This window comes from Hydra vulgaris, chromosome 13 (assembly GCF_038396675.1).
Source record: "Hydra vulgaris chromosome 13, alternate assembly HydraT2T_AEP".
NCBI lineage: Eukaryota > Metazoa > Cnidaria > Hydrozoa > Anthoathecata > Hydridae > Hydra > Hydra vulgaris.
Window position 1 is genome coordinate 49,891,563 of NC_088932.1, and position 22,430 is coordinate 49,913,992.

At 28.1% G+C, this 22,430-nt stretch overlaps 1 long non-coding RNA gene across 2 annotated transcripts; it reads left to right on the plus strand.

Annotated features, from left to right (window-relative positions):
- Positions 1 to 3,834: 3,834 nt before the first annotated feature.
- On the plus strand, positions 3,835 to 8,731 carry LOC136090276 (uncharacterized). 2 transcript variants are annotated; one of them, XR_010643307.1, is made up of 6 exons: positions 3,835 to 5,775; positions 6,323 to 6,595; positions 7,224 to 7,780; positions 7,861 to 8,005; positions 8,306 to 8,359; positions 8,438 to 8,731. It is a non-coding gene; the product is annotated as an uncharacterized LOC136090276 (long non-coding RNA). The 2 variants fall into 2 exon arrangements; XR_010643306.1 differs by having other exon boundaries at positions 6,323 to 6,380; positions 6,466 to 6,595; positions 7,224 to 8,005.
- Positions 8,732 to 22,430: the final 13,699 nt, after the last annotated feature.

Genomic DNA, 22,430 nt, shown 5'->3' on the forward strand with positions numbered 1-22,430 from the left:
CGGATTTTTAAATAGGAGGTTTTGAAATATGACTTTAAAGCTTGCATTTCTAACAAAACTGAAGAAATAAAGTGGTCCAGAATGTGTTTTATTTATAATTTTCATGTAACCAGGGACGTTGCTAGGGAAGAATGACACATAGATGACCATACAAAAACGTAATTTATTTAACAAAAAGTTTTGCTTTTTAAAAACTGTTTTGACCATTCAATTTCCTAATAACTTTATTTTTCAGTTAGCAATAAAAAAAAATTCAAAAAATTCCTAAATTTTGAGGGACTTTCCCCCTTAATATAATTAACTTATTATCAATTATTTCCCAGAAATTTTCTATGGGATTCAAGTCAGGGTGGTTCATAATTCCATTAATTTTTTAAATAGGACCAGTTCCTAGTGCTGAGAAACATCCCCAAACCATAGCAGACGTATCATGCTTAACACTTTTCTTGGTATATTTAGTATTGAATCTGGTGTTCTTTGGTCTCCAGACTCGCTTCTTGCCATCGCTTCCAAAAAGGTTATACTTTGATTCATCACTAAAAAGTATGTTTTTTCACTGGTCTACAGTCCAACTTTGGTGTGCTTTTGCAAAGACAAGTCTTAGCTTCCTATTTTTAAAATAAGTTAATGGTTTCTTGGCAGGCATTTTTGTGAGTAAAATTAGTTGTTTTCGGAGTATTCTCAGATCCAATAGATAGTTTCAGTTTACTACCACCCGCTTTCAATGAAATGGTGTTACCACTTTCACTACATAGCTTTTCTTTAATAAAGCGACCCAGTAGGCACGCAACGTTTTATTCACGTTTCAATCACGTGTATTTTAGGTGACTTCGTCCAGGTTACTATTTTACTTGAAAGTTACGTGAAAGTTACGTGCCAAAATATCGCGTCTAACGGAACTTTTTTTATTCTTAATAAAAACCTGTGATAAGAAATATAAAATTATATTTTTTATTATATTATTTATTTTTTTATAGTATAGTTTTTGTATTCATTATATTAGTTATAATTATTTTACTTTTATGATGATATAATTAATTTTTATTGTAGTTTAATCGTAATTAAAAAAAAAAAAAAATTGGTCCATATAATATCTTATAACGCAATGCATTTAAAACAAAACTAAATAGTCCAATATATTTTAAGTTTTAATATCTGATATCCAAATTACAAATCAGCAAATCAAATCAAATCAATATATTTCACTTTAATGATAACTGTATATATACAATCGTGCGGGACATTTACAAACAGTTATAAACTGATGACGCGTAAAGACCTATAAAGGTATAAATATAGCATAATAATAATGATAATAATAATAAGTAATAAAAAATAAATAAAAATAAATAGTAATAATAATAGTAACAAATAGTAATAATAATATTAAATACAGTAATATAATAAGTACTATCTATATATTTTATTATAGGTATATATTTTACTATATATTTATCTATAATATAGACTATATATATTATAGTGATTATCATAACGATAATGCAAAAAAAATAAAAATAAATAAAAAATATAAAAATCATAACAATATCAATAACAAAAAATATAACAGTAAAAAGAAGGAAAGAAAGGAAGAAGAGTCAAAGAAGTAGAAGTCATAGGAGTTTTGTTGTGATCCAGCATTTTTCAAGCATAGAAAAATTGAATATGAATTAAAGAAAAAGAAAAAAAAAAAAAAAAAATTGTTACAGAGAATTAAGCGGGACGATTGCATAGAAAATAGTTTATTGTTTATTTATTACATGTTATATGGTTTAGTAGTGCCACAAATTTTAGAGCCATATAGCTTTACAGGATGATGAAAATGAGGGTACTTGATTGTGACTAAATGAACATTTATATATTTTTATGTTTTATTTTTAGTTTTATGTTTTTATTTCTATTTTATTTTTATTTTATGAATTTTATATTTTTATTTCTATTTTTGGTTTTATATTTTTATTCTTATTTTTATTTTTATTTATGAGTTATTTTTATTTATTTCTATGTTACTTTTATTATATTAAAAATTTAGTTATAGAGAATAACTAGGGGGTGATTGCATAACTGATAGTTCATTGATAATTTTTACTGAAGATAAATTTTTTTACATAGGTTATAAAGGCATTTCTATTTGATATTTTGGATAATATTTTTTTAGTTTCAACAGGGAGAGAGTTCCAACATAGAATTGATTGATACTTGATTGACTTTATGTCATACTTGTGTGTTTGTTTTAAAGGCATAGAAAGACTACAATAAGATACAGACCTAAGTTTATAACTATGAACATCATTTGTGAATTTAAAATAGCTAGTGAAGCAGCTAGGCGTATTATGGTGGACAATGTCCCATACAAGAACACAGTTTGATAAGTAGATAAGTTTGTCAAGCTTTAAAATTTTAGAAAGATTATACAGTATGTCAGAACAAAAACTGTTAGGTTGAAAATGAATTATTCTTAAAGATTTATTCTGGAGATTTGTAAGGTTTTTTTTATAAATGGATGGACTTTGCCCCCATATCTGACAACCATAGCGTAGGTGGGAGTTAAAAATAGCATGCCAAATATTCACAAGGGTTTCATAATTCACAAAATGCCTTATTTTGGTAAGCATTCCATTTGCTCGACTTAATTTGTTTGATATGGACTTAATTTGTTGAATGAACAAAAGATTTTCATCTAATAATATGCCCAGATATTTTATTATATCTACAATATTTAGTTTTTGACCACTAATTCTAAAATTAAGTTTTTTGGTAATTTTTTTGCCTTGAGGTTTAAAAAGAACTAATTCAGTTTTTTTGACATTCAAAGATATTTTGTTTGATCGCAGCCATTGAACCAGTGATGCCAGGTCATAATTTAGGTACTTATTTAGCTTTTTTAAAGACTTATTCACAATCAGAAGGTTAGTGTCATCAGCAAAATGATACACCTTTGAGTATTTAATACAAGTGTTTAAATCATTTATGTAGATAAGGAAAAGAAGCGGACCTAGAGTTGAACCCTGAGGAACACCTATAGATGTAAACTTAGTAGTGGATGAGATATTACCAATAGTAACACTTTGTGGACGATGGTTTAGATATGACTTAAACCAGTTCAGTGCAATTCCCCTTACACCATAATGATACAGTTTTGATAATAAAATTTCATGGTTGACAGTATCAAAAGCTTTTTGCAGGTCAACAAATACTCCACCAGCAAATTGCTTTTGATCCAAAGCCTCACGTATGGTTTCATTTATATCTATGAGTGCTTGGTTAGTAGAGTGTTTCTTTCGGAATCCAAATTGCAGACTATATAAGCTATCTGATAGATTTAAAAAACTGAGCAGCCTGTTATACATAAATTTTTCAATTAGTTTACCTATATTTGAGAGTAAGGATATAGGCCGATAGTTACATGGATCTTGTTTACAGCCGCTTTTAAAAATTGGAACAACTTCTTCAACTTTAAATAAGTCAGGGAATATTCCTGATTGAAAAGATTGATTTATTATAATACTCAAGGGGAAGCTCAATTCTTGAGATGCTAAGGTCATTATTTTTGAAGGAATGCTATTGGGGCCGGTGCTTTTTTTTGGATTCAAGAGGTAAATATAGTCATTTACTTCTTGAGGAGTAACTGGAGATATAAAAAAAGTATCAGGATTTTGATTTTTCAAATAGTGGCTGAAGTGAAATCTAGGAGGTATAATTTCTTTAGAAAGTTTATCTGCAATTAAAAGTGTTTGCAATTATTTTCTTGTTAGTTATAGTTTTATTATTGATATTTAAACTATCTATATTATTGTTGATCTTTGATTTAATATAAATAATACTCCTTATTCCTTTCCAGGTATTTTAAGGTTATTTAAGTTTTCATTAAAGTAGGTTGAATAATATGATTTTTTTGAGTATCGCAGTAGGTTACTAATTTGATTTCTGTAATATTTGAATTTTTGAAAGTATTGTAGCTTTAAATTCTCATTTTTACATTTTATAAACTTCTTGTGCAACTTATTTTTAATTTGTATTGACATAATGATTCCATTAGTAATCCATGGCTTTGATAAAGATTTATTAGCTTTTTTGGTTGACATTTTAAAAGGGGCGTGACTATCAAGTAATCTTTTAAGTGCATCCAAAAACTTTGAAGTAGAGTTATTAACACAGTAGTTTAGATGGTTTATTGAAAGCCAATCAGTTTCTTTAAGGTCTTTTAAAAAACTTTTTTCATCAAAATTTTTAAAACATTTACGATATAATTTGGAATGAGACTGTTTTAAGTTCTTGGATGGAAAGGATATGAACTGAAAAAGATGGTCAGCAAGACATACTGTTAGGTTGCCTGATTTAGTATTTGGAGTGTGAAAGTTTACAAATATATTATCTATGAGAGTTTTTGATTTTGGGGTAGTTCTGGTTGGTCGAGTAATTAATGGGAAGAGGGAGAAAGAGCAGATAAGATCTAGAAAGTTAGAAACATCATTGCAGGAGTCATATTTTAAAAGATTAATGTTGAAGTCTCCTAAAAGAGCTATATTTTTATTCTCTAGTGATAACTTGTCAAGTAAGGTTTGTATATAAGTGATATTAAACTCACTAGTGCTCATACATGGGTGGCGATAAATGCAACCTACAATAATATTTTTTTCTGATGGCAGTAAAATTTCAATAAAGGTTGATTCTAGTTCTTTGTTGTTCTGGATTATGAGGTCAGATCTTAAGTTATAATTTAATTCAGATTTTATATATATAATAGTTCCTCCTTTATTAGAATGTGAATCAGTATGTTCAAAGACATAGCCATTTAAAGCAATATCAGTTCTAAGTGTTATGTTACGATTTAAGCGAGTTTCAGATATAGCAATGATATTAGGTTTATTATTCATAAGGGAAAGCAGAAGTTTTAGATCATCAAGGTAATATGTCAGGGATGATATATTTACATGTAAATAGGTTTTTGAATCAATACTAATAGCTTTGTTATACTCTGTTGTATCATAGTATTTACAATTAATATTATCATTGTCAAGTTTATTTTGAAAAAGATTATTTAGGTTAGATGAAGTGTCATAAAATAAATTATGAGTAGAAGTGTTTGCACCATTTATAGTGACCTTAAAATCCTTATCTGTAAGGGAAGAGTATGGTAGAATGTTATTTAAGCAATTAAAACAGTACCAATAGCCAGTTTCAGTCATCAAAGAGTTGTAGAATTTTTTATCAACATTATTACACCTAATGTGGATCCACTTATTGCAAGAGTCGCACTGTATAGCTTATTGATTGCATGTTACGGTTTTATAACAAACACCACAAGGAGATTTAACAACTATATTATTCACTTCAGCATTTAAGATAATGAAGATGAGAAAAGGGTACTTGGTTGAACTAAATTTATATTTGTATTTTTATTAGGTTTTTATTTCTATTTTTAATTTTGAGTTTTATATTTTTATTTTTAATTTAAGAGTTATATATTTTATTTACAGAATTTTATATTTTTATTTATGACTTTTATACTTTTATTTTATACAAGTTTTATTGTATTATTGGTATCAAATTTTAGTCTATATTTTAATTACAGATACTAGTGAACCCTATGCAATACTGTGTGTGAGATTTTGATAAAAAGTGAGAACGTGACAATATTTTAAAAGTAAAGAATGTAATCCTTTTGAAACTTATATATTCAAACAGAAATAATGTATACATCAAATTAAGTTAAATAAATTAGTACCAAGCGTCCCTATTTGCCACACAAATAAGATTAAACTCAAATACAAGGTATGCTTTTTTTCTGCATACATTATTGGTCAAGAGTCGATTAGATAAAAATCAAAAATAGATTTTCTTCTATTATTTGGTTTTTATCAACAAGGTTAAAGAATTTATCCAAGATAATATCAATAAAAAAATGTGTTATGTTATTTATTATTGATATATGTATATGTTATTATTATATACTTTATCTTTTTGTAATATATGACATCTTGATCTTGTGCTTTACTTGTTAAAAAAGGTTAATACTTATTTATTTCATTTTTTTATATTATTTAAATATTGTATGATTAATATATATATTTGAATTGTATTTATGAAATTATTATTGTATATATTATATGACTTTTATTGCTATTGTTATTATGTACAATATAAAACAGGTTATTAACGCGGATTTGTTCAATGTTTTCCCCACAAAAAGATGATTATGATACTATTGTATTTGAAACTGCATTATACTTATCTTTCAATGTTGACAACCTACCAATATGTAAAGCAAATTTCTCTCAAATAAAGCATTGCTTTTTTTAAAAATTGTTTCATGATTTAGATCAAAGAAATAGCAACACCAGAAAATCTTGTTGCCAAAACAGTTGGCGACTCACCATGTAAGACTTGTGTTAAAAGTATGTGATTTAAGATAATTATTTAATAATCATATTATTATTTAAGTTTTTATTTGTTTCTTTTTAGCTAAATTTGGTGTCGCTAGCTATTATTAGAGAAAATATTGACTTATTCATTAGATAAAGTTTGATGCATGCTCTTACGCGGTTTCCTTCTTCACGTTTCAATCATGTATATTTTAGGTGACCTCGTCCAGGTTACAATTTTACTTGATTGAAGCATGAAAGTTACGTTGCCAAAATATTGTGTATTTTGGATCTTTTTTTATTCTCAATAAAAACCTACGATTAGAAACTTGAAAAGATATTCTTTATTTTATTTACTATTTTTTTATAATTGAGTTTCAGGGATTATTTTTTTTGGGATATTCCCGGAATACCGGATATTTTTCTGAAATTTCTCTTTTTTCAAATATCTGAAAAGTTTTCCATACATGCAAGTTAAAGTATATATTATTGTCATCAACTTGGCTGAATGCAAAATTAAGGGAAAAATTAGGGGGAAAATATTCTGAATTTTTTCAGGATATTTTCCGCAAACAATTTTCAAAATTTTTTAAATATAACGATTATATGAAATATGTAGTTTAAATATTCATTATTTTAATTACTTTTTATTATACTTTTATAATAATACAATTATTTTGCATTGTAGTTTTATAATAATAAAAAAGGTATAAGATATCTTATAACATCAGATATAAGATCAGGGTATAAGATATCTTATAACATCGCAATGCATTTTTGACAAAAATAAAATGTCACATATATAATATTTTATCTAAACATATTATATTATTTTGTATCTAAGTTTTATCAATTTAGGTTTAATAAATATATTACAAAGCTTAGTTCAAAATCGTGTAACGTTATGGCAGATAATTCTCATATTGCAACATGCAACTTATTTAATATTAAATTTATTAAACTACATAACAAATGATAAGTTCTGTATAAAATATTATTGACTTGGAAGATCCAATGGTATTGTTATATTATTGCCTAGGAATATCATTCTGTAGTAAGACATAATAACCTTTTAACTTTTAAAGTTTGAGAAAATTCACTTTTCCCTCTCTTCGTCTTTTTTTGTGATCGCACCCTGTAGCAGGAATTTAAATTAGTTCATATCTTGTTGGAGAATGCAATTTGATTCTGAGTTGAATTTTCAGCACTCGGTATTTATTGGTGACCTAATTTGACAATACTTTATTATACATACTTTTAGTTTTATACTTAATGTATTATATATAATTAGGGGTAGGTAGCTCCTTAGCCGTGGTGAATGTTTCCGCAGCAAAAGGAGCCTCAAGATGAAAATCTCACCATGGGTCGGAAAATCATGATATAAAATCCCCACTATAATGTTGTGTGGTTATGTGGTAACTATTACATTTTTAAAAATTGTTATAATTTTTCTTTGTGCATTCTAAAATTACATTTAATGTTCAAAACTTTGTAGATTACTCATTTAAAGTAACTTTGTGGGCTGTCACCTTTGCATCTAGTGAGTTAATGTATGAATAAGTTAATGCAGAAACAAGTGCAAATATAAGAAGATAGAAAACAAAGAAAACAAATTATTTAATCAGACGTTATCACATAAGGTGAGTACAGGTCTTTTTCTAATCCCGCGCATCAATTATTAACTTTATATATAGATAGATATTTATCTATAGACAGATATTAGGTATAGATATATATAGATAAACAATATATTTTCAGACTTGTATTTATTATTTTGTACTTTTTTTTATTTATCTGTCGACTTTTTTGTTATGTCTTTTTTTATTAAATCCTTGTTTATTTTTTAGCAATAAGAGTATAAAATTAGAAGGCAAATGACTTTTTTTTATTTTTCTACATTGTATGTAGTATTGTTTTCTTAAAATTATTTAATGATTTAGATAAAAGAAAACAACTAGAAAATCTTGTTGCCAAAATGGTTGGCAACTTACCAAGTAAGATAAAAGTTTGTGATTTAAGATAATTATTAAATAATCATATTATTATTTAAGATTTTATTCGTTTCTTTTCAGCTAAATCTGATTCATTAGATAAAGTTTGATGCGTACTCTTATAGGAGAAAATATCGACTGATTCGTTAGATTATGTTTGAAGCGTGCTTTTATGGGAGAATATATCGACTGGTTCGTTAGATTAAGTTTGAAGTGCGCTCTTTGTGGATCGAAGCGTGCTCTTCGTAAGTTGCAGATCTTTGACTTTGTACTTATTGGATATAAGGAGGATATTTAACAAAAGTGCAGCTTTTATTACAAATTCAAAATGTTTATGTCAAGAACTAATATACTAACTAATAAAACCATGTAATTTAATACGTATTAAATATTTCCTCGACGATGAGTTTTTTTTCTTTACACGAATCCAAACACTTCGTTTTTATAAAGCATAGTTATTGCTTAAATATTACGTGCCAAAATTAACGTAAAAAGCACGTCTTTTAGACAGTTCATGGGGACCAAAAGGTCACCTAAATATCACGTGCCAAAAGTAACGTGAAAAACACGTCCATAAATCACGTGAATTGGTCATTTCATGGGGACCAAAAAGACACCTAAATGTCACGTGCCAAAATAACGTGAAATTCACGTTTTTGTCACGTCGCTGTGCCTACTGGGGAGAAGCCATTTGTTCCTTGACATCTAAATAAATTACAAACCTATGGAGATAGAATTAAAAAGGTTTTGACAACTTTACATTGTTAAAAAGGTTATAGGTTTAAAAGCTTACAAAGGTTTTTTTAAATTAAAGTTATTATTTTTGATTTATTATTCTTAACATTTCTTTCACTTATCTTTCTATTAGTAACGGAAATTAATAAGGTTTTTTAAATACCTTGATGCAGCTGATATGTTATTTTTGAAAAAAAAAATACATTTACGAACTTGATTTCTATAGAACATGGTATATAACCTTTCACAGTCAAATAATCAAAGCTATAAAAACGTTTTCTACCTGAGCGTTGTTGCATTGCATTTAAGATGCAATGCTCTTTTAACTTTAGTCAGGCAAGAACTATACCGCGGACTAATAGCTGCCGTTTTAAAACTCTTTATACCAGATTTTTTCTTAGGTATCTTTTCCTGCGTTCTTGCGATTTTGCACATTTCACTGCTGAAAGTTTTTAGTTTCCTGAAATTATATAAAAAATTATAATTTTATATTTCTTTACAACAGATATACAAATAAAATAACATTTTACCGATTAATTATCACCACCAAATCAGAATTAATTAAGTAATTATATTATTAATTACTTAATTAATTCTGATTTGGTGGACTATATACATAGTGTATATAGTGTATATATCAGTAAAATATACTCTTTCAGAAAACGTTGAAATTAATTTGGACATAATTCAGAAAACCTAAATTTAGTTAAGGCTAACCGTGCCCTATGAAGTTTCACATAATAAAAATAGTGGCTCAAAGAAAATACTTTTGAGTCTACAGATATTGTCTTACCTTTTCTTTATTATAATTATAAAACTTATATATAGAAATAAATTACAAAGTAACTAACAATTTTTTTGAATTCTCCGAAAGATTTTTTTTTTATGTTGCAACTTACTCCACTTTTGGGCAAGTTGCAACTTTTTTTTTTCATTTTATTTTCAGCATTGCGAGATAGTTAAGATTTGTATTATATTATTTTTATTTTTTTATTCATTGATTAAAAAACAAAAAAACATATACAATAAATCTGTTTATAGTTTGAGGAAGAGGTGCTACACCAGGCCCTTCTGTACTGACAAAAATAAAAATACAGGCAATAAAAACAAAGCAGCAATTGTATCTCTAAAAGTTGTTTTGTTATGCTGTCTTTGAAAGCATTGATTAGTGGGGCGTTCATTGCTGCTCGGGAACAAAATAAGAAGTGCATTCCATAGGACAACAACTCTATTTAAAAAAAAGGTATGTTGTTCTTCACAATTTCGCACTAGCTGGCGCTCTAGTTTTTTGCTTATGCCCTCTCAAAATATACTTGATCTTACTGTTTGACAGCTTTTGCGGGAAAAAAAAAGTGACAAGTTCTAGTCGACGCGCGATTTTAAATTGCTCGAAAAGATCTGCTCTTTTAAAGCGTTCTTCAAGTGTTATTACACCGAGCTGTTGGAGTCAATTTTCATAGGTCAGGTGTTTAATAGAGGATTTTGCTTTTGTTGCTCGACGTTGGACTTTTTCGAGGATAGTAATGTTATACTTTAAATGCGGCGACCATTTTTGGTCTTGACTGAGGTTTGCACAGAAAACTCAAGGTTGGGCAAATGTAAGTGAGACACAGTGTACGCCATAAATAAAAACTGCAACTGCAAAATGTTTTTTTGAGTCACCCTAGCATTTTATTCGCTATTGATGCAGCTGACTCTGCTTGTGTTCTGATGTTAAGATCATTGGAGACTATCACACCAAGGTCTCGTTTGACTACAATCTTTTTGAGTGGACAATACGTGCCGTCAAGGTTAGCCATAGTATATTCGTACGTCGACTTGTTATATGCGCGGCAAACATGCATTACTTTGCATTTCTCAATTTTGAAATGCATGAACAAATGTGTTACAATTCCACTGCTCTGTCAATGTCAGCTCGGAGAGTGATGCTGTCCGACTCATTTTTAATTAAGCCAATAGTTTTACTGTTGTCAGGATATATTTTTATAAACGATAAACAATGCTGGCCGGTACGTCATTATTAATGAAGATTACGAAGAGCAAAGGGCCCAAGACCGAGCCTTGCAACACAACACTTGTAACCACTTGTCATTCAAATGTAATGCCGTTGATGACCACTTGTTGACTTCGGTTGCTTAATCAAGCTGAGATCCAGTCTACAAGCGTGCATTCAATACCGTAAGCTCTTAACTTATGAAAAAGGCGTTTATGAGGCACTTTGTTAAACGCCTTTGCAAAGTTTGTACATAACCCTGACTGCGTGGTTGCGATGAATCGCTTCCATCATGATGTCCCAAGTTTCTAACTGGTTTGAGACGCAACCCTTGCGATGAACAAAGCCATGTTGTTTTAAAGTAATAAAGTCATTAGCAGCACAGTTTTTCATTATGTTTGTTTGAAAATTACTTTACATCATTTTGCATGGAGTAGATGTGAGCAAGATAGGCTGGTAGTTTGATGCATTTAGTTTACTTCCCTTCTTAAAAATAAACGGTACACTTGATTTTCTCCACAAGTCGGTAACTACACCAGTCGCAAACAAGCACTTATAGATTAGCGAAAGTGGTTTGGCAAAAGTAGCTGCATATTTACCAAGGACCCGTTAATGTAAGCCGTCGTAGCCGGTTGGCTTTTTATCAAGGTGGTTAAGGCACTTTTGTACTATATTGATAAAAAAACTTGCTAAGTCGTCGACACAAATTTCTTCAGTATGACTTTCAAAAGCTGTCACTGAACCTTTGGGCTCCAAAACAAAAACCGATTGAAAATTGTATTTAAACAATAAGCATATATTGCCAGATTCAATAGTTTTGTAGCTGTTAGCTATTTCTAGCAGTGTAAATGTGTTCTTGACGCTCTGTTTGCTTTGCACATGTGCATGTTAGAATTTGGGGTTGCTTTCGGGCTCTCTGGTGAGTTTCTCCTCGTAGTTGTTCCTTTAGCAATGTAATTAAAAAAAAAAATTTGTACGTATCGCAACCTGCATTAATGTACTCGGCCTAAAAGGTGAGTTTAGTCTTGACCCCCTTAAAAAGATCTGGTGTTACCCATTGCTTCTATTTCTCAGTGAAGGGAGTAATTGTTGATGGGATGTGTAGTTTTATGGCTTCATTACACACGTTTACTAGGAACTGGTAGATTTTGCTTGTATTTAGACCAGTGAATTCTGTTTCCCAATTAACAGCTGCAATGTGCGCGGACATTGCTGCGTAGTTTGCTCGGCTATAAATAAGTTGAGGTCGTTGCGGCAAAGTAGGAGAGTTGTCAAGGCCCACATCAGTGAGTTGATCAATGAATCAGTGTGCCCAGCTCATTAAAGTGTTGCCGAAAGTTTTTGATGAAAATGCCCAGTCTGACTCAATTTTAATGATCATATGCTAGTGGGCTCGACGTCTCGACTACTACGGTACGTTGTTATGCAATAAGCTAAGTTAGCTGACAATCATCATGGCAAACTCGGAACCTGATATCGTCCTGAAGCTTATCTCTCACGTGAGCAACTGTTGCAATGCCACCGTTAGCTTCAATAAACTCATAATATGTATGGCCAGAATTGAAGTTGCCCGTTGGTACCATTGCCAAGCAGTTTATATTAGATAGTATTTACTGAGCGGCCGTTATCGATGTGATACACTGAGTTAGAACCTGATTACTAAGGTCGTGAAGGCGATATAAGTAGCCGAGGAAAAATGACTCTTCACCAATTTAAATTTTTTGCCAGATTTGCGTTAAGTTGAATAGAATTAACTTCGTTGGCTATGGTATCGTCTTTTGTGTAAATGGCAATTCCGCCGCCCATATTTTCTCTGTCTTAGCGATGTGTTTGATAGCCGGGTATGGCAACGTCTGATAAATCTATGAACAATGCTTCCGCAAAAAATATTACGTGTGGCCAACTAGATTTAGGCAAAGCAGATAGTCTGGCCAACAGCTCTTGGCGTTTGTCATTATTGAGTGAGCATGGCTTATTTGCCCAGTAGAGTAGATGGCTAGGTTAAACGGCAGAAGCATTGGGCTAGATCAGTTTCACTTTTGCTTTAGTTATTGGTCTAGGAAGTCTAGTTGCCTCCAGCTTAACAAACTCTGTTCTCTTATTGAGACTTTTGAATTCTTTTCTTGAGACATTCGAGTTTGACGTGATTAAATGATCTTTTAGATACAAGGTCTAAAATTTTTTTTTTTTTTGCTGCAACAAGATCATGATTACTATCTAACTTTTTATTTACTTTGTGCTCAAAACATACTCAATTATGATTGAATATACTTTGTGAATGACTCAATAAGAGAATTCGAAAGACTCAATAAGAGAACAGAATTATGTAAGAATGTGCTCCGCGATGGAGATCTTAAGAAAACTATATATTTATGTTAATGTAATTTTGTAAAAGATTATTATATAGAAGTAAGCGATAATAAAGGTTGTTTTACTTCATCAAAAGTTAGTTAAGCTGGAGCCGATAAGTATTCTGCCAGTTCTCTCAAAAGTGTTTGAAATTGTTATTTACGAGCAAATGCGGGTTTTTATAGAGCCAAGCCTTAAAAAATTACTGAGTTGGTTTCGGAGAGAGTACAGTGCACAGCACGCACTTTAATTTAGTTAATAAGTGACAAGAATACTTAGATAAAGGAGGTATAGTTGGCGCTATACTTATGGATTTATCGAAGGCATATGATTTAATTCCACATGATTTGCTTATATCTAAGTTAGAAGGCTATGGGTTTTCTTACGATAGCCTCAAACTCTTATTATCTTACCTTTCTGCTCTCAAGCAGAGGGTAAGACTTGGATCTTTATTTTCTGAATACTTAGATATGGAATCTGATGTACCTCAAGGCTCAATTTTGGAATTAATTTTCTTTAATATTTTTATCAACGATTTTTCTTATTTACAAAAGACTTTTAAATTTGCAACTATACTGATGAGAACACTCTCACTGTAAGTGACAACAGCCTAGAAAGTGTAATTACTCGTCTTCAAATAGAAACATCAAATGCGATTTCATGGTTTACTTTAAATACAATGGTTGCAAATCCGAACAAATTTCAATTCATTTTAGCTGGCTTAAAAAAATGTTATGATAAATTTTTAATGGTCGGAAATGTAAAAATCATGGTTTTCCCTGAGGTTAAACTTCTCGGGGTTACAATTGATAAGGATTTGAAATTTGATGGTCATATTAAAAGTCTGTGTGGAGAAGCGAATAGTAAATGCCTTGCTCTCTCACGAATAAGGAGCTTCAGTAAAACAAGCTACTGTTTCATTCAATGCTTTTATACTGTCAAATTTTTCATATTGTCCTTTGATTTGGATGTTTTGTTCAAAGTATAATAATAACCTAATTAATAAAATTCATCAAAAAGGACTTCGCAATGTCTATAAAAGATTTGATCTCCCATTAGAAGAAATTCAAAAAATAGAAAATAACCAAAATAACCTAAGAAATTTAGGATTTTTATTACCTGAAGTTTTAAATCTATAAATGGTTTAAATCCAGAATTTATGTTAGATCATTTTATTAAAAAATCCCAGCCGTTAAGTCTTCGCTGTAGTAAAAAATTATTACTCCCACCCATAGTCTCTAAACATAAGTTCATGAAAAGCAACTTATATAGAGCAACCTCGCTATGGAACTCCCTAGACAATAAAACTATGTCAATAAATTGTCTAAAGATATTCACAAAAAATATGGAAAATCTTGTTTTGTAAAATCTGTCAAAAAATGTTTATTTTTTCATTTTTTCATTTTTACGTCAAAACCCAGTAAACACGCTTTAGTTGGTCCATCAGACGGGCCAGTTGGCTATAGTTGGCTAACTGTTGGCATTCCGTGCCAACCATTAACCGACTGAATACCGCGTGTTTTTGAATCGTAAAAGTTTCCCGTAAGTTTTATAATTATATTTTAGTTCATATTTATATTTTATTTATAATTATAAGTTTTATAATTATAATTAATGTAAATGTTTAGTCGCGTTAGCATAATAGGAAGCAATTTATAAATTTTTTACTTTCAAACGCTTTTTTACCTTTTAATTAAACTTTTAAACTAAAACTTACCTTCACCTTTTAATATAACCGTTTTGCTGATAAGTACAAATATTTTACTTTTATTCATTAGTTACACATTCAGGTATAAAATTTGACATTTGTTAGAGTTTTTAATTTAACTTTATGATGATTTTATTATGTATTACTAATACTATTATTAATACTATTAGACATTTTAGCCCTATTTTAACTATTAATAAGAGTTAAAATACAGCTAAAATGTATATGTGCGTATAAATATTATGTTTACGTGTGCATTTCTGTGTATATATATATATATATATATATATATATATATATATATATATATATATATATATATATATATATATATATATATATATAAAGTAGTATGCTTATATATATATATATATATATATATATATATATATATATATATATATATATATATATATATATATATATATATATATATATATATATATATATATATATATATATATATATATATATATATATATATATATATATATATATATATATAATATATATATATATATATATATATATATATATATATATATATTTATATATAAGCATACTACTTATATATATATATATATATATATATATATATATAATATATATATATATATATATATATATATATATATATATATATATATATATATATATATATATATATATAAAGTAGTATGCTTATATATAAATATATATATATATATATATATATATATATATATATATATTATATATATATATATATATATATATATATATATATATATATATAAAGTAGTATGCTTATATATAAATATATATATATATATATATATATATATATATATATATATATATATATATATATATTATATATATATATATGTATATATATATGTATGTATATAGGTTATTATATTCTAATATATAAATATATATATGTTATAATATAATAATTTATATGTATGCATTTTGTGTTTGAGAATGACTGAATCTATAAATATAGGTATAGCTTATATGCTATTATTTTTAGCACTTCCCTAAATGACTTCTTCTATGCCCTTATTGCTATTGACAATAATCTATCAATGCATTGATTTTCGATTCATATATGATGTCTTTTTCTTTGTGTTTACTTATTTGTTACATTTTGTCATTTGACGTCTAAACTTCAATGTTGCATATGTCATTTCTAAGTAGTTTCTAGGCTTTTCTAAGCGTGTTTCTTATTCACACTGTTTTACAAGCAAGGTCTGCAAGCAAATTTGAGCTGAAAATTTTTTTTAGCCTTTAAGGAGAATTGATGTTGTTCTTTGTTTAATTTAATTTGTTTAAATATAGTAGTTTTAATAAATAAATGTTTGTTTGTTCTTGGTTTTTTACTTATTTGTTTCCAGATTCTTAGGAACTAGGCAACTTAGCTAAGCAAGTTTTGTTTTATTTTTTAGTGCAATTGGAAAGAGCTGAAAGCTATTTTTTAGTGCAATTGGAAAGAACTGAAGTGTTTTTTAGTCACATCACACAGTATAACTGGTACTGATTTGAGTAAGTTTACTATTTTTTAGTTTATTTTATATTGGATTTATTTTATATTAGATATATATTTTATGTATTTAACATGGAAAATTGACTGTAGTTTATTGACACTAAAGTGATCAACAAATTACAGTCAGTAATTTGTTGATCACTTACTTAAATAATTTTGTGCATTGTAGTCTAGATTCTTTGTTAAATTAAAAATAATTGATGTAAATATTGTTTAATATTTTTAATAAACGACTTATGTATATAAACATAAAAAGATATGGATTTCAATAAATCTTAAGTTTAAATGTAGTCTTAGATTAGAAAAGATCACAATTTATAAGATTCTTTTACATTTTTTTATTATTCAGCTTTAACAATAGTAATGTTACTGGCAGAGGCGGATTTACAGTTTTAGGGGCCCTTGGCCAAAAAAAAGCCTGCGGCCCCATATTTAAAAGTAATATGTTAGTTTAAAAAAATATAATCTTAGTTTAACGTAATTAAAAGTTTTATTTCAACTTTTTAAATATATTTTTTAAAATCTACATAATCTTTTTTCTGTATTTTTCATTAACAAAATCTTTAATCAATGAGTCTATAATAATTGACTTCATTTTTTCTGCATTGCTTGATAATAATGCAAAATTGTTTAACATTTTTTGTGACATAGTTGATCGCAAATCATTTTTTGTTAATTTTAATTTTGAAAATGACCTTTCTCCAGAGCAGTTGGATATTATGATACATTTGAAAATCCTAAGAATGATTTCAGTATTTAGAAATGTAGCCTCTATTTGTTTTTCCTTTATATGTTTGTACAAAAACAAATGGGACAGTTCAGTAACTTGAGTATTAAAATATTTTTTCAAATACAGATGTAGATGTTCAATTTCTGCATATAAATTATCATCAATATCTTCCATATAGTCTTCCACCAGACAATTAGCGCATGTCTTCGGCTTATCTTTGTTGAATCTTGTGTCTATTAAAAATATAAATTTTACATTTAGTTCCTGATAGCATTGAGCTCTTTCTTTTAAATTTGTAGTAAGATTATTGATAGTTTTTAAAAATACGTTTTTCTTAAACTCTTCACGTGGACTTAATTAAGGTTCTTCTGATCAGTTTTCACCTAGTAGCGCTTTCTTATTATGGTGCCTCTTTTGTAAATAATCTATGTCTGGTAACAGTAATTTTGCATCTTGTTCTATTAAATCAAATGTGTTAGTTAATCCAAGAAGATAATCTCCAAGAGATAAATAAAGTTCAGCTCATGTATCTAGAGTAATAGTTGCACTTTGCAATGATTTGGAAACAGCATTCATTCGTTGCAAAATTTGATCCCATATTATTGTTTGTAAAGCAAATTCAAAAGTTTCCATTTTCGATAGTAAATTTCCAGCTGCAGCTCTTGTTTTATGTTTCAAAACTTTCACACTCATTGATTTTGACCAATCCTTCCATTAATTTATTGAAGTTCTGGTGAATGGTTTTGACTGAGTCAGCATGAACGCTCCACCGAGTATTCGATAGTGATTTCAATGAACTACTTGCAAACTGTTCCAAAACACGCCACAACTTTGTAGAAACAGACAAAAAATTGTACAGTTCTCGAACAAAACCAAAAAAATTGATTCCCTCGATGCAGCAATCTACTGCAGCCTCTCTTACCAAGTTAAAAGAATGACCTAAACATGGTAAGAATTTTGCCAGCTTATTGAACTCCAAAATTCTAGTTTTCATTCCTTTATATTTTCCAGTCATATTGCTTGAGTTATCATAAGACTGGGTTCTGCAGTTGCTGATTTCCAAGTTCAATTTTACGTTTAAAAAGTTCACGGTTGCATTTGCTAAATTTTCCCTGGTGTGATTAACGATGATAACGAATGAAGTTGACAAATCTTTTAATAGGCTCATTAGAAATTTGATCGATGTACCTCAAGATCCCATATAGTTGATCTTTGTGACTCGCATCAGGTGTTGAATCTACTGGTAATCCATAATACTTAGATTTTAAAACATTGTTGCTGATTGATTGCAAAACTTTTCTTGCCATCAATACAGTTAATTTATTACATGTATTCTTTGAGAGGTAGTTTATTTTTCCAGAACCACTGTCACCATAATTTTTTATGTGTTTGGCAAATAAAAGATCAAACTGAGCAATCAGCTCAAGCCAAATTTTTCATTTGAACCTCTAAAAGCTAAGTTTCCTTGCGTTCAATGTGCAAATTACAGCTATAACTCTTCTTACAACCTCTTTCCAGTAGTTTTTTTTCTTTGCAAATTTCGTTAAGAAGTTGATCATTTAAAAAAACCTTGTTATTTTTTCTGTGAAAGTATGCGAATGAAGCTTTTCTGTGGTCTGATGAGTGTTAATGCCCCTGAATTGATGCCACTGAATTTTTCCAATCTTTATATCCTGTTGAAGCTAAAGCACATTTTGAGGGTTCAAAAAGCTTGCAGACAAAACAGAATACACAACCTAATGCTGGGGAATATATGAGCCATTCTCTATTAAACGTTTCACCATTTACTTTTTCCCCCATTAACAAGCTTTTTGAGCAATATCGATCGCCATCTTGATACATCATTTTAGAGGATTTAAAATCATAATCTGCATTTTGACATTTTAACAGACCATTCTCTATCCAAAATTGTATATCCTCAGCTGAAAGAATTTCCCAAAGTCCTGGATCTTTTCCTATTTAATGGAAAATCGATAGGGAAACATACTCTCTCCTTATTGAGTTCCAATTGCTTGTTTAAAGTTTGAGTTTCATTAATTGAGTCCTCTAAAAAATCCAATATTTTACCTCTTTACTTATGCCACAGTTCGCAAGATTAGCTGAAGTAGGTGAATTACCACGACATTCTGCTTTTAATAAAAAACTATCAAGTTTTCGATGTTTCTTTATGTTTTTTTCTATTTTTTGTTTTGTTTTGTTTTTTTTGCAGCTCCACTTTCATAGCTTCTTCCCATATCTGTTAAAAGGTTCTGAAAATGGACACATTTAATTAATTTAATTGCTATTGTTTACAAGCACTGATTTTACTAATAGGTAACACTCCACTATTTTATATTATTAAAATTAAGTAAAATACTTACATAAATAAGCGAAAGTTTGTTAAAAATAAACAGGAAAACAAACGTGAAAAATTTATGATTACTTTTTTCCCAGCACGCTTATTTACTTCACTTAAGCGTCCAAAATATTGCTTGTTTAATTAGTTATTATTAAGTTTAATGCAATTTAAAATTTAAAACAATTACTTTCTTTAATTACTAAGATATTTTACTTAAAAGCGTTTTCTTAAAATGAACACATTCATTTTATTTTAAATAGAATATTTTAAAACATTATGCACAAATAATAAAAAAACAAATTTATTAACTACCGTTTTTAATATCAATCTGGAAAATTAATCAGGTTGTTTTGCAAATAAATAATGTTTACTACTATTGTAAACCTTAATTAATTAGAAAAACAGCCCTAATTATAGTTATTTTCTTGGTTTGATAAGTTGAACCAAGTAATTCTAGAAAATAATATTTTAGAAGGTTCTTGGTTGAACTTTAATAAAAAAACATAATGTTATTAAAAAAATGTCAAATGTTAAATAAAATTGTTGAGTTATTATTTATACTAATGAACAAAATTTTGCAAAATGCTTTTTATTTAATTTTCGTCTCAAAATATTTTAATTTTTTTTTAATCATGAAAATATTTAGAAAAAAAAAGTAAAATTTTCGACACAATTACTTTCTAATGAAAATGTATGCACTTTCCAAAAATTAAAATTTAATTTTGTTGCAATTCGATTTTGGGGCCCCTTCTTTTGTGGGGCCCCTAGGCCATGGCGTATTTGGTTACTGGCAATATGTTTAATGATAATAGTGAAATTGAAGTGGATAATATTAGTCTCAAAGAAGTTATTAATGTAAATATTAATAGGCAACTTAAAAATAGTTGTATTTAAGTAACGATTAATTTCATCTAGGCAAGATGAAATTAATCATTGTGGAAATGTTAGAAATAAAAATTCTGGCAAGTAAGTTTTTTACTCAGCGAGCAGAAAGCTTACTTGCCAGAATTAAGTGTCAAGCAGTGTTAATGTCTGTTAATTTGATTTTACTTTAGACAATTTAGAACAAAGGAAAGTATGAATTTTACTATTTATAGTAACAATTAATAACAGTTTTGAATTTAAATGATTTTAAATTTTTTTACAATTTCAAATATAATTATGTTCTTTTTTTTTTAGTTGCCTTTGTCATCACTTGATTAGTTTGCTTACTGTTGAAACATGGTTTTAATTTTGTAAATTTAATATGATGTGAAATTTACTCTATTAATCATTATTCAACAGTTAGAGAGAAGCTGGAGCTTAATTAAGAAATGCTGGAAATTAAAACAAAGGTAAAAATAATTTCGTTTACTGGTAACATAATAAAATCAGTTACTACTATTTATTGCGTTCTTTTACTTTTTTAACATGCTGCTTTGCAAAGACTTTCTCTCTCTCTCTCTCTCTCTATCTCTTAGATGAGAGGGAGAATTAATAAAACTTTTTTCATTACTTGGGAGACAGTATTGTGTGCTTACAAATATTTTATGCTATGCGCTATTGTTGCTGTGTTTTGTGTTGATAGACCTAGGCTGTTATAGCTATTTTTTATTCTTTATATTTTCTGTTATATTATCCTAATTCTACTAACAATAAAATGCAAATGGTACTTTTTTAATTAAGAATTGTAACTTTTTTTTTATTTCTTTTATTAGGTTTTTGCAGGCTTTACTTTACTTTCTTTTTCTGGTAACTTATGTTAATGCGGTCTTTATATCGTTAACTATAAGCAATGATATTGCTGATAGGGAGTCAAAGGTAAAATATTTTTTATAGATAAATTTTTATTTAATTTTTTAAATAATATATCAAGTTATTAATGTGTTTTTGTTATTAATGATTTAATTACTCATAACCCCTATTAAGGGTTGCAACAGTAGCAATAACAAAAAAAACTAGCAGTAGCTAGTTTTTTTTGTTATTGCTACTGTTGTAAATTTCTACTGTTATTATTATAGTTGTCGTTGTTGCTATTATTAGTGTTTTGTTGTTTTAATAATAATAATTTTTATCAATGTAATTATTGTTGTTGTTATATCATTATTGTTACATTATTATAGTATAACTTTTTATAATTACTACTATTATTGATATCTATATTATATTTATTGTTGTTATTATCACTATTTTTATCATTATTGAATTTGACAAGTGTCTAATTAATATTAGTACTCATTACTATTTGTAAATATCCGTGATGTAAGAACTTTTATTCAGAAATATATTTGATTTGATTTTGATTTTAAGTAGCACTATTCGTTAAGCAAATAGCACTATTCCTTAAGCGAATTTCCTTAACGAATTTGCTTAACGAATAGTACTAATCGCTACTATCTAGATCAAACTAATCTTTAAATCAATATATAAGTTGCATTTATTACTTTTTCAAGCAATAATTTATTAAAATAATAAAAATTAAACTATATATAAACAACTTTATTGAAATTAAAACAAACTTTTTTTGTTATTTACAAAACAAGATTTTTTGACATTTAAAACTATAAATTTGAAACTTAAATTTAATTTTGGGTTTATTTAAAAAAAAGAAGAAGTATTTTGGTAAAGTGTTTAATGAAGCGATTTGATTAACGCTTAAACTCGGTCAGGCGTAGCATCTTTTACAAATTCGATTGGATAGTTACTGTGAACTC